General features: G+C 33.7%; 1 protein-coding gene across 1 annotated transcript in view; it reads left to right on the top strand.

Moving 5' to 3' along the window:
* Positions 1-9,133: 9,133 nt before the first annotated feature.
* The window catches only part of arhgef2a (Rho/Rac guanine nucleotide exchange factor 2a), a 118,101-nt gene continuing 115,607 nt past the window's right edge, over positions 9,134-11,627 (top strand). The window contains exon 1 of the mRNA NM_001423384.1: positions 9,134-9,383. The gene's annotated coding sequence lies outside the window, so the exon portion shown is untranslated. The remainder of the gene's footprint in view (positions 9,384-11,627) is intronic.

Here is an 11,627-nt window from a genome sequence, read left to right as displayed (position 1 = left end):
TGTCACTGGGGCAATAGTATCTGGATGCAGCCTTTATGATGCATCTCTCATTAATGCAATGTCAAACACAATGCACTCAATGGAGCTAGTGACTTCACTGTGTACAAAATGTGTACCCTTTTAGTAACTTAAAGGCCCTAGTGACAGATTGTGTTCCTTTATTTCTGAGTGTGTACTATTTAGCTACTTTCAATAAAGTTATCTGATATCCTCATATCAGGCAAATAATTTATATACAGTTGAAGTTCAATTATTAGCCCCTCTTTGTTAAATATTTCCTAAATGATGTTTAACAGAGCAATGAGTTTTTCACAGTATGTCTGATAATATTTTTTCTTCTGGAGAAAGTCTTAATTGTTTTATTTCGGCTAGAATAAAACTAGTTTTTCATTTTTTAAAAAACATTTTAGGGTAAAAATTTAAAGCCCTTTTAAGCAATTTTTTTTTCTTTGATAGTCTACAGAAAAAAAATCACCATTATACAATACCTCGCCTAATTACCCTAACCTGCCTAGTTAACCTAATTAACCTAGTTAAGCCTTTAAATGTCACTTTAAGCTGAATAGAAGTGTCTTAAAAATATTTGGTCAAATATTATTTATTGTCATCACGGCAAAGATAAAATAAATCAATGATTAGAGATGAGTTATTAAAACTATTATGTTTAGAAATGGGTTGAAATTAAAGACAGGGGGGCTAATAATTCTGACTTCAACTGTACCTGTACATAGGAGTAAACTTTTCTTTTGAATCTTGAACCTTGTCAAGCACAATGAATGGTAGACTGATGAGTGATTTTATACACTACAAATGCCATGTGGTCATATATGCGTTTCTGACTACCTCTGTAATGTGGTTTAAAATGATAGAATAATGAAACATTTCATGTTTCACAACATATGATTGAATTAAATCGATTCTTAAAGAGGCAGTTCACTCAAAGATGTACTCACCATTTACTGACACTCAAGTGTTTTTCAACTAAATTTCTTTCTTCTGTTAAACAAAAAACAAGACATTCAGAAGAATGTTAAAAAGAAAAACAGCCATTGGCAGTTTTTAAGCATACCTTCTTTTGTGTTTAATAGAAGAAAGTAACTCAAACAAGGTGACTAAAACCCCCCTTAACTGTGAGGAAATGATCATTTTCATTTTTGGGTGAACTATCCCTTATAAATCAGGTGTAAATAGGTCAAAACCAAAAATTAAGAAAAATGTTTAGTGATTTAGTGTCTTAAAGGGTTAGTTCACCCCAAAATTAAAACGGTTATTATTTGTTCACCCTCATGTCATTCCAAACCTATATGAAATCTGTTCATCTTCCAAACACAAATGAAAATATTCACATGGATTAACATTTAAGCTTTGTTTGGTGAATGTTTACAGCAGTCATTTGACCACAGAAGCGGAAACATGCTTCCTTTATGCCTGAACCAATGAGGTTTGTTTGAGCTTCTACAAAAACCTAAAAAGTTTGTTTTTGTGCATCTTTGTGCTGATAAATATGTAAATGTGTATAAAAGAATGCTTATCATGTAAAGCATGGATGTGTTTCGAACCTGTAAGACCCACCTAATTTATATAGATCTTTTTTTTTTAGCAACATTTTAAAGAGTCAGAGTTTTTTGTAGGATGACTAGATTTTAGTCTATTGTCACTGACTGAGTCATTTTTAAGGCACAATATGTAAGACATTTTAAATTACATTATCCAAAAATCACTAGAACAGTATTATATATATATATATATATATATATATATATATATATATATATATATATATACACACACACACACACACACACACACACACACACACACACACACACACACACACACACACACACATATATATATATATATATATATATATATATATATATATATATATATATATACTGATATACTGATGATGATTTGTGTGTGTGTAGGGGTGGGACAACGACATAACTGTTGATGATTGGCTAAAAATGAAGTTGACTCTTTCAAAGGGGTAGATGGAGCCACTGATTTAAAGCAACTAAAGCTTAAAATTTTAGTGCTGTTCAGACATGGAGAAATAATCAATATTTACAAAACCAGTCAATCATGTTAGCACATTTTAATGAAGTACTTTACAATCACATTTCCATATCATCAGCTTGCTGTGAATGCAGCGACAGTGAGAGAAAATGTGGACTCATGGTGGTCTCGAATACGATTTACCACAGTTATACCAGGATTTAAACATTAGAACAGGGTTGTCAAACTCAATTCCTGGTGGGCCGCAGCCCTGCACAGTTTAGTAGCAACCCTGCTCAAACACCTTTGGTTCACCCGTGGGAAGATCTCAATAGCATAAATATGAAAATAATACTCTAAATAATGCTCTAAAAATAATCTTTAAATATTTATACTCTATACATTTTTGAGAAGCATTATTTATTTTTCGACTTTTTTGTTGGGTAGTTGTGGTAAATATATTGTAAACCATCTATTATGTTTTACAGTTCCACTACAGAAATGATTATATTTGCAATAAAATAATACAAATTAAATAATTTAATAGATTGTCCCACAGCAACAATTATATTGTATAATATTAGTGTAAAATGTTTGATAATATTTGTTTATTTACCCAGCAAGCACACAACATCTTAAGACATTTATATGAGGGTAGATTTAGGTCAGGATGTCAGCTGACCAAAATTCAAAGTCTAGCCAGCGTCTAAGGGCATCGTTATTTTGACGTCCAAAAGCGACGTTAAATTACGTTGATATTTGGTTAATTTTAGGTTGTGTTGGAAAGTGACCCAAATCGAATGTCTGATAGATGCCATGGTGGTAACGTCCACACAACATCAAGGTGTAACATGATTAGACGTTGATAATTGGTTGATTTCAGGTTGGACATTGACGTCGGCCTGATTTTGGGTTCTGACATCAAACCCAAACATCCCAAAATCTAATTTCCCTGTGACGTTGGGGTATGTTGGGTAACATTGTCAATATGACGTCATGTTGATGTCCTCTGCCTGCAGGGTAATTTATTGTCCATAGACAATATAGACATTTATAAGACAAATAGTAATTTGTTTGACAGTTTTCTTTTAAAAGTAAACTTAAGTTATATTCCCTGGTAACCCAGTTACTATTTGTAAGAAGTAACTAACTACCTTTTTGAAGTAACTAATTACTTTTTTAAGTAACATACCTAACACTGAATGTACTTTAGCTCATCAGTGAAAATGATTCAGCTGAAGTCCTGTACAATGCAACAAAGACCACAACTCTCATGATTCCACATCAAAGGCTGATTTATACTTCTGCACCAAATGATCTGCGTGACCCACGGCGCCTGCTTTGCGCGTAGACATACATTTATAGTTGTGAATGCTGTTCGGGCTGCTCTGCAATAACGCTTCCAAAATGCTTGCTGGCAGTTGGTTTTTATGTTCCTCTGTCGAGTTTCTTTGTGGGTATTTTGTTTTTCTGAATGCTACAAGTAGCTAAAACTCACTCATTTAGAGGTGGGAACCAGTGGATGTGCAACAACTTTATCATAAAGGTAAACACAAAACAAAAATTTCCATCTGGAGCTCCTTCCCAGGACTCGGCTCTCAACGCCGCCCACGCTTGTTACCGGTATCAAGCTGACCAATCACAGATCTTGCGTTATGCGTCGCTGTGTGTGTAGTTATTGTTTGAGAGGTGCGCATCAGCCGCGGCATTAGCAGGGCTATACGATCTAGCAAAGGCTGTGCAGATGCATACCCGTGCGCTTGACGCAGAAGTATAAATCAGCCTTAAGTCACGACATCATCAAAATATGCTTTTGTTTGTTGTGTTAAGCTCCCTCTAGTGGTGAAAATTACATACTGTGCCTTTAAATAAAAAATCACCATTTTTAAAACTCACAGAATAATCATAAGTGATATGTCAGTTTGATTTTAAACATTGAAGTAGAACATTTCCCCGTTTTCACTACAATTTTAAGTAAACGACAGACTAAGATTGGAATCTTAGATTCAATTACAAAAATGTCATTTTTGTTATGAAGATGAACAAATAAATGATGTATTTGGAAGTACATGAAGCTGAGTTAACGATCTGCTTTTAACCAATACTTTTTCTATTAGAGACCAAACTATATTCATATTATTATTGGTGGCCTTTTCTTCAGTATAGCTCAACTGTAGTTCAAATATTGTGCGATATTTTGTGTTTAATATTTAGTTAGACATCTTCAGTACGGTCATCTTCGGGCAAGGATGGTAGCTGTTATAAATTAAAGCAGTTAGCAGCTTTACAACTTCTCTACTTTACTCGGTCATGTTTGAGCAACAGAGATTTCACATGAAGAGCTGCTTTATATGTACTTGAATGGTGTCACGCAGTGTTGAGCAAACTTATAAAATGCTGCTTGAATTATTCTAGACACTAAATATTGCCTTGAATGTCAAACTATATTAAGTTAACTGTTGAAAGTGCTGAACTTATATTTTTATGTAAAAAATATATCAACAAATAATTTTTTTTCCCTCAAACAATATCGGTCTTCCTTGTAGGTTTAAAATCACGGTTTAGTTTGAAAAGTCTTCCATTATCCAGACATTACAACATTTTACCTTCTTACACTGTTGCCTATATTCAATTTGTAATGTGAATACCGCACAAATTCTATATTGTTGTCATGATATATTTTGTATACTATATTATACTATAGACTTGCAAGAATGTTACAGTGTTTTCTGTTATGTAACATTTGGTTGGGTTGTAATTCGCTAACATCACAATTCAACATATCACGCGTGTCAACAGAAAACTGGTTTATTTATGTTTTTGAATAGAGCATGTCAGATTAGTGAGTGTGTGTTTTTCCTGAATGAGGCGGCGTTCTCTGTGTATCAGATTTTATTATGCAGTATTTGTGTGTCTCATTTTCTTGTGTGTTTGCAAATGTTTAAAGAGTTTTGTTTGTGTGTTATTTGATACTGTTGTCTTTTAAAAATGTCATTTGGTAATTCGCTGCATGCGGTTTTTATACTTGCTTTGATTTTGTGTATGTCTTGGTTTGCTTTATTCTGCTTGGTGTAAATTAAAAAGCAGTTTGTCCTTCAATTTAATCTTGACTGGTTAATTTTGTTTCAGTACAACTTGGCAACAAATTCTAAAATAAAATTAGTTATGTTTAGTAAAAAATATTTACCAACATCAGTTTAATAATCAATATAATGATGTTTCAGTATAATATACACTCATTCATTTTCTTTTCGGCTAAGAGCCTTTATTAATCAGGGGTCGCCACAGCGGAATGAACCACCGACTTATCCAGCATATGTTTTATGCAGCGGATGCCCTTTCAGCTGCAACCAATCTCTGGGAAATATTCATATACACTCATTCTCACACATACACTACGGATAATTTAGTCTACCCAATTCTGTACCACATGTGTTTGGACTATGGGGGAAACCGGAGCTCCCGGAGGAAACCCACGCAAACATGAAGAGAACATGCAAACTCCACAGAGAAAGGCCAACTGACCGAGCCAAGGCTCGAACCAGTGACCTTCTTACTGTGAGACGAACCCACTACGCCACCGTGCAGCCCCAGTATAATTTACAGTTGAAAGCCAAAATATTAGCCCACCTGTGAAATTTGTTTATTTCCCATCAATTCCCATCCCTTATTTTATTTAGTTTGGCCTTTAATAAAAGCTGTTTATTTATTTTTTTAGGGTCAGTATTATCATCGCCCAGAACTGTTGTCATTAACTTTCCTACTTACTCAAGCTCATTCTGAAAATGTACCCTCATATACATTTCTGGAGTGTGCCAACTACGTCCCAGAAGCTACATTTTTTTGCAGTTTTTGTTTTCTCAAATCCACCAGAGTCTGCTGTGTGTGCTTTTACAGATCTCAATTTTCTCTTGTGAGTGCCATTCGCGCCTGCTGTTCTCGCAGAAATCTGCTGTCGACCAGCTAACTGACTGACCAATCGACTGACCCACCCTCCTCCTTCACTAAACCCAACCAATAGTGTTTTCAAAAGCACTGATTGACCCACCCACCCATATCCCTAAACCCAACCTACAGTTTTAAAAAGCAATCCAGAAAAAGAAAAGCCCTCGCCTAATTTTTACCATGTGTTCAGATTTTACCACATTCTCACCGTTATTTACTTGTTTATTTTATTTTTTATCCTCTGTTTTTGTCTGAACTGCCTTCTGGAGCCATTCTTCACAAGATTCGAATCCTGTCATCGCAGTCAACTCTTCTCTGAATTTCAAGTTCGCCAACGTACATGCGAGCTACTGGACAAACAGCTGGAAAGCCGTCCATACGGAGGTAAGCATTTAGCTGGTAAGCGGGAACAAAAACAACGTCATATCTCCCTGTAGTGTTCATTTTTAAGATGAAATACAGCCATACTTATTTCTGGCTACATATTTCGTGATCTCCAGAAATGTAAATAGGGCTACATTTTCAGAATGTGTTAAGTGTTTAAATTGCACCCAGCTGAACCACATACTTTCATCATGGAAAAGGCAAAAGAAATCAGTTATCATAAATTATTATTATTATAAGTTATTATTACTAATTCATTTGAAAATTAATAAGTAATGAAAAAACCCAATTATCTCTTAAGATCCAAATTTAAAATATTAGTATCAAATTAAATGATTAATAATAAAAATATGGTAAGTCATGGTAAAATATGAACTAAAAATAATTTAGGAAATTAGGAAATTATTTATTGTTTTATTACTAATTAATTTGAAAATTAATAAGTAATGAGAAAACTCTCAATTATCTCTAAGTTCCAAATGTAAAATATTAGTATCTAATTAAATGATTAATAAAAAAATATGGTAAATCATGGTAAAATATGAAATAATAATCATTTAGGAAATTAGGAAATTATTTGATGTTTTAATTATTTAAAAAGGAAATTATTTTAATGTATTTTATGTAGTTATGCTCGTGTCCAAAAATCCAGCTGTTTCTTTTATTGAGTAGTTTTTGAAATCCTATCCAATCCAAACCAATTAATTCATTGGTTTATGAGTGTAGATAGCCTGCACACTCTGTTTGTTGTTTGTTCAAACTACATATCTAAAATGAGCAGAAGCAACACAATTATTGAGTTTTTTTAGCAGACAACTTAATTGTTTAATGTTCAATCCACTTAAATAAAAAACTAATAAGTTAACTTAATTCCTTCATGTTGTCTAAACACAAATCGATTGTGTGTTGAAACCGAACGAATCCCAGCATTATTTATAGTGTGTAGGGGCAGATTTATCCAATAAGTACACTCTCAGAAAAAATGGTTCACTGTTGTACCAAAGAAGGTAGAAACCCTTGTCACTAGTCCACTACCTTTTTATGAAACAGAATTGTACCTTAAGACCAAGCAACAAATTTGTATCATTGCAGTTTGTACCTTAAGGACATGATTTGTACCATGGGAAACCAAAATGTACCTGCAGATACAATATTTTACCTTCATTAAAGGTACAAACCTGATCCATGAAGGTACAACTACAGTGACAAGACACTTTGTACCTTAACAGTGTCAAATGTGTTCCTTCAGGAACTAATTAAAGGCATTTTGCTATATCCAAAATGTGTCAATTTATTTACAGTAAATATAGAACATTAAACACATTTTTAATAAATGTTTTAAAAAAAGTTTATTTTTGTGTGAATGCATCTTTTACATTTACAAGAAAGTACAAAATATAACAAATCAATATATATATATATATATATATATATATATATATATATATATATATATATATATATATATATTTTTTTTTTTTTTTTTTAGCTGAACGTCTCACAACATCTTTCACAAAAATGTTACAGAAATACATTCTCCCATGTACAATATAAAACTTTTTTTTTCTCAGATTTACACACAATACCTTTGTAATCACTTAAAGGTTAATTTAATTTACTTATTTTTAAATGCCAAAAGGGGGAGATTTATCAGAAAATGCTTAGAAAACGTTAATTTAAAATGCCTTAAATGTTTAGTTTACAATATCTTTAGTTTTGTTTTACCAGTTGTTTTGTATTATAGAACTTATATATATTAATAATAATTAATGTTTATAAGTTTCATTAAACATGCTTTTAAATGATGATTCATGTTTTAATATTTTCATGTTTTAAAAATTATTCAAAACCACTTTGCCTTTGTAATACTTCCATAGATAATAAAGTAGAAGTTGTAATAAAGAAGTTGTCCAACACTTATGTACGCTTTTTTTTTATTACGCTTTTAGAACAATTGTGTACCTTCATTTCAATTGTACCATAAAAGGTACAGAACAAGAGTTCTTTTCTGTGTCATATATGGTATAACTTTTACAGTACAAAGATATAAAACTGTTCCATAGGGAACATTATTTGTACCACTGTGTATAGGCTACCTTTTTTTCTGAGAGTGTAAGCTGCTGCTTAGGGCTCCAGGAAGTCTGGGAGCCCACAATGAATACCTGAGTTTTTAGAAATTATCTGTAATGACATTTTCTTCTAGAATAAGGGTCTAACAAATACAAATTTACCTTAATTAGTACATCTGCACAATTGTGTCCCCACAACTCAATCATGGATCAGTCCAGCAGTCAAATCAGATGAAAATTCAACATAAAACCAAATAGTTTGTTCATTATTTTAGTTGTGAACTCCTTTTTAAGCAAAAAAATAATAATAAATAACAATAATAATAATTTAAAATGTAACTATAATGTAAAATGTAATTTTGTTGAGATAAGAGTATAGAAAGTAAGAGTGAGTGATATAAGAAAAAGCCAGCTAAATAAATACAAATACGAAGAGTGCATATTACTGTAGGACTTCGTGGTGGTCCCATAAGGCTCGAATTGCTTAGGGCCCCTAAATCACTAAACCCTGCCCTGACAGACAGTGTGTGGTGACCAATTAATAGATAAACAGTCTAAATTAATCATATTTTTTCGAGGCATTTTCCTACAGTCTCTTTCTTAAAGCGCAGTCATAAAGCCTCTTTTCTGAGTGATATGGACGTAAATGCAATCCCGCTTTAGCACACCTGGACCTGAGATGTCGTCACTGATGTGGGCGTGGCCACGCCTCTGGTCAGAGGCTGCTTTAGCAAGCACTGTGTGTGTAATTCCCGGCGAACGAGCCGCGATGATGGACTTTACCGGAGTTTGTCTGGAAATGTCATGATTGAAAACTTCCCGGAAAACATCTAGTGTGCGCCGCTTTGATGAAATGAACACACCAAGAGGTTTTTAAAGGCTTTTAAAGAGAAAGAAAACACCGAGGAGCGTCCGAGTGGAGTTTAAACTTTGATTGAAAAACACAAAAGGATAGGAAAAACAGAACATCATCAAAGTGGACAGGTAAGTCACACAAAGTTATAACGAACGGTGTTTTTGTAACAGTAAAACTCTCTGAGACCGTTTGGGATAGTTAAGACTATCAAAATAAAGAGAAAGGATAATAAAAACATTAGGACACATATTTTAACAAGTTTAAGCCTACTTTTTCTTGACCGATAAAAAGGAAACACAAATAAGTGTATAATTATATGTGTGTTGTTGTCAGTTCAGAGAAACAAACATGTTTAGTCATTCCATGTGTGTTAAACACTTCATTGTGCGTGTGCATGTGTGCGCGTAACACGTTCTGTATTATTCCTTCAGCGGACAATGACAGCAGTTAAGAGCGAAGAAAAGGATTAGGAGAAGGAAGTGCTTTTTGGATGTTGAGAACGTGTAATTGAGTGTGAGAGAGAAAGCTCTTTGTGTCTGGCCCTATAACTATAATCCCCAGGGGCCCCTGTGCTACCTGAGACTTTTGTGAGGACCTGCTGGTTTCCTTGCCTATGGAGTTCTGTTTAAAAACATGACTTCATGGAGAGAGGGAGAGAGGGAGAGAGAGAGAGAGAGAGAGAGGGAGAGAGAAGAGGCTGAGAGAATGAGCAAAGAGGATTGAACCAGGGAAAGCAGAGGTTAGGGGTGAAACTGACACAGAAAAGATCTTGAACTAAGCAGGATCAGCAGCTTTATTTGCTGTGGAAATGGGAAAGTGAAAGATGAGTGTGTGTGTTTGACATATAAAAGAAACAAATATGCACTGTAAAAAATGCTGGGTTCCACACAATCAATTTGTGTTGCAATGGGACAACATGAAGGAATTTTACAAAGTGAAGTGGATTAAACATAAAACAATTAAGTTGTTTAAAAACTCAAGAATTGTGTTGTTTCAGCTTATTTTAATTTTTTTAACAAACAGCAAACATGTTTTTGTGTGTGTGTTTCTGGATAGTGGTGTAAATAGGCATGAGCCGGAATAAGATTCTGACGGTATATGATAACGGTAAAAATAACATGGTTTCACGGTATTGTGATTACTGCTCTAAAATATATTCTTTTTAAATGTCTGGGTAAAATCCAAAAAAATTTGTGCAGTAAATATGTCAGGCTAAATAGTTCAAATCAATCATTGACTTCTGCTGTCTTCATTAGTCTAAAAAACACAGATTTCTTTACAATTTAAAATAGCATCTTTCGATATCCTTTCTGCTGAATGTACTGTTGTCCTTAAAAACAAAAACAATAAAATGTAATTAAAAAGTCTTACATATACTGTAGGAACGGTATAGCAGAAATGTTTGGTGGTTTTAAAACCTTGACTGTTCCAAACCGCAGTATACCTTGAAAATGGTTGCCTAATTGTGAACATACAAAATGTCATTTTAAAGTTTTGTCGGATTTTATTTATATTTTATATTTATTTATATTTGTTTTAGTTTATTATTGTCATCAATTCTATAATCATCATCATAATCATCATTATTACGTATTTATTATTGTTTACATTAATAAGAAACATGAAGAAATGCAAAATGTTTTTAACTACTAAAACAATTAAGTAAACATAATCAATTTGTGTTGAGACAACATAAAAGATTTGTGTGGAATTTGTTTTTTATAGCAAGGTAACACTCAGAAAATGACTTTTTCTGTCATTGTAGTGAGATGCACGGTAAAAGTCTTATTATCTTATTTGATTTATTTATGTATTATTATTTTTTCATTGTTATTTTATTACGGTGATGCGGTGGTGCAGTAGGTAGTGCTGTCGCATCACAGCAAGAAGGTCGCTGATTCGAGCCTCGACTGGGTCAGTTGACATTTCTGCGTAGAGTTTGCATGTTCTCCCTGCATGTGAGTGGGTTTCCTCCGGGTTCTCCGGTTTCCCCCACATGTCCTAAGACATGCAGTTCAGGTGAATTGGTTAAGCTAAATTGTCCACAGTGTATGAGTGTGAACTGGTGACGCAGTGGCGCAGTAGGTAGTGCTGTTGCCTCAGAGCAAGAAGGTCGCTGGGTTGCTGGTTCGAACCTTGGCTCAGATGGTGTTTCTGTGAGGAGTTTGCATGTTCTCCCTGCGTTCGCGTGGGTTTCCTCCGGGTGCTCCGGATAAGCTGAAAAAGAAATGAATGAATGGATGTTATTTTGTTTGTTATTATTTTCTTTATGTGTGCTTTTTTAATTATTGAGTTTATATTATTTATCTGTATTTACTGGATTTATAAGAGTAACATCTATTTAAAGTCTGTTCTAACTGCCGCAGTTGGGG

Source organism: Danio rerio, chromosome 19 (genome assembly GCF_052040795.2).
Source record: "Danio rerio strain M-AB ecotype USA chromosome 19, GRCz13ab, whole genome shotgun sequence".
NCBI lineage: Eukaryota > Metazoa > Chordata > Actinopteri > Cypriniformes > Danionidae > Danio > Danio rerio.
The sequence above is the reverse complement of the archived record's forward strand: the minus strand, read 5'-3'. Positions and strand labels throughout refer to the sequence as shown.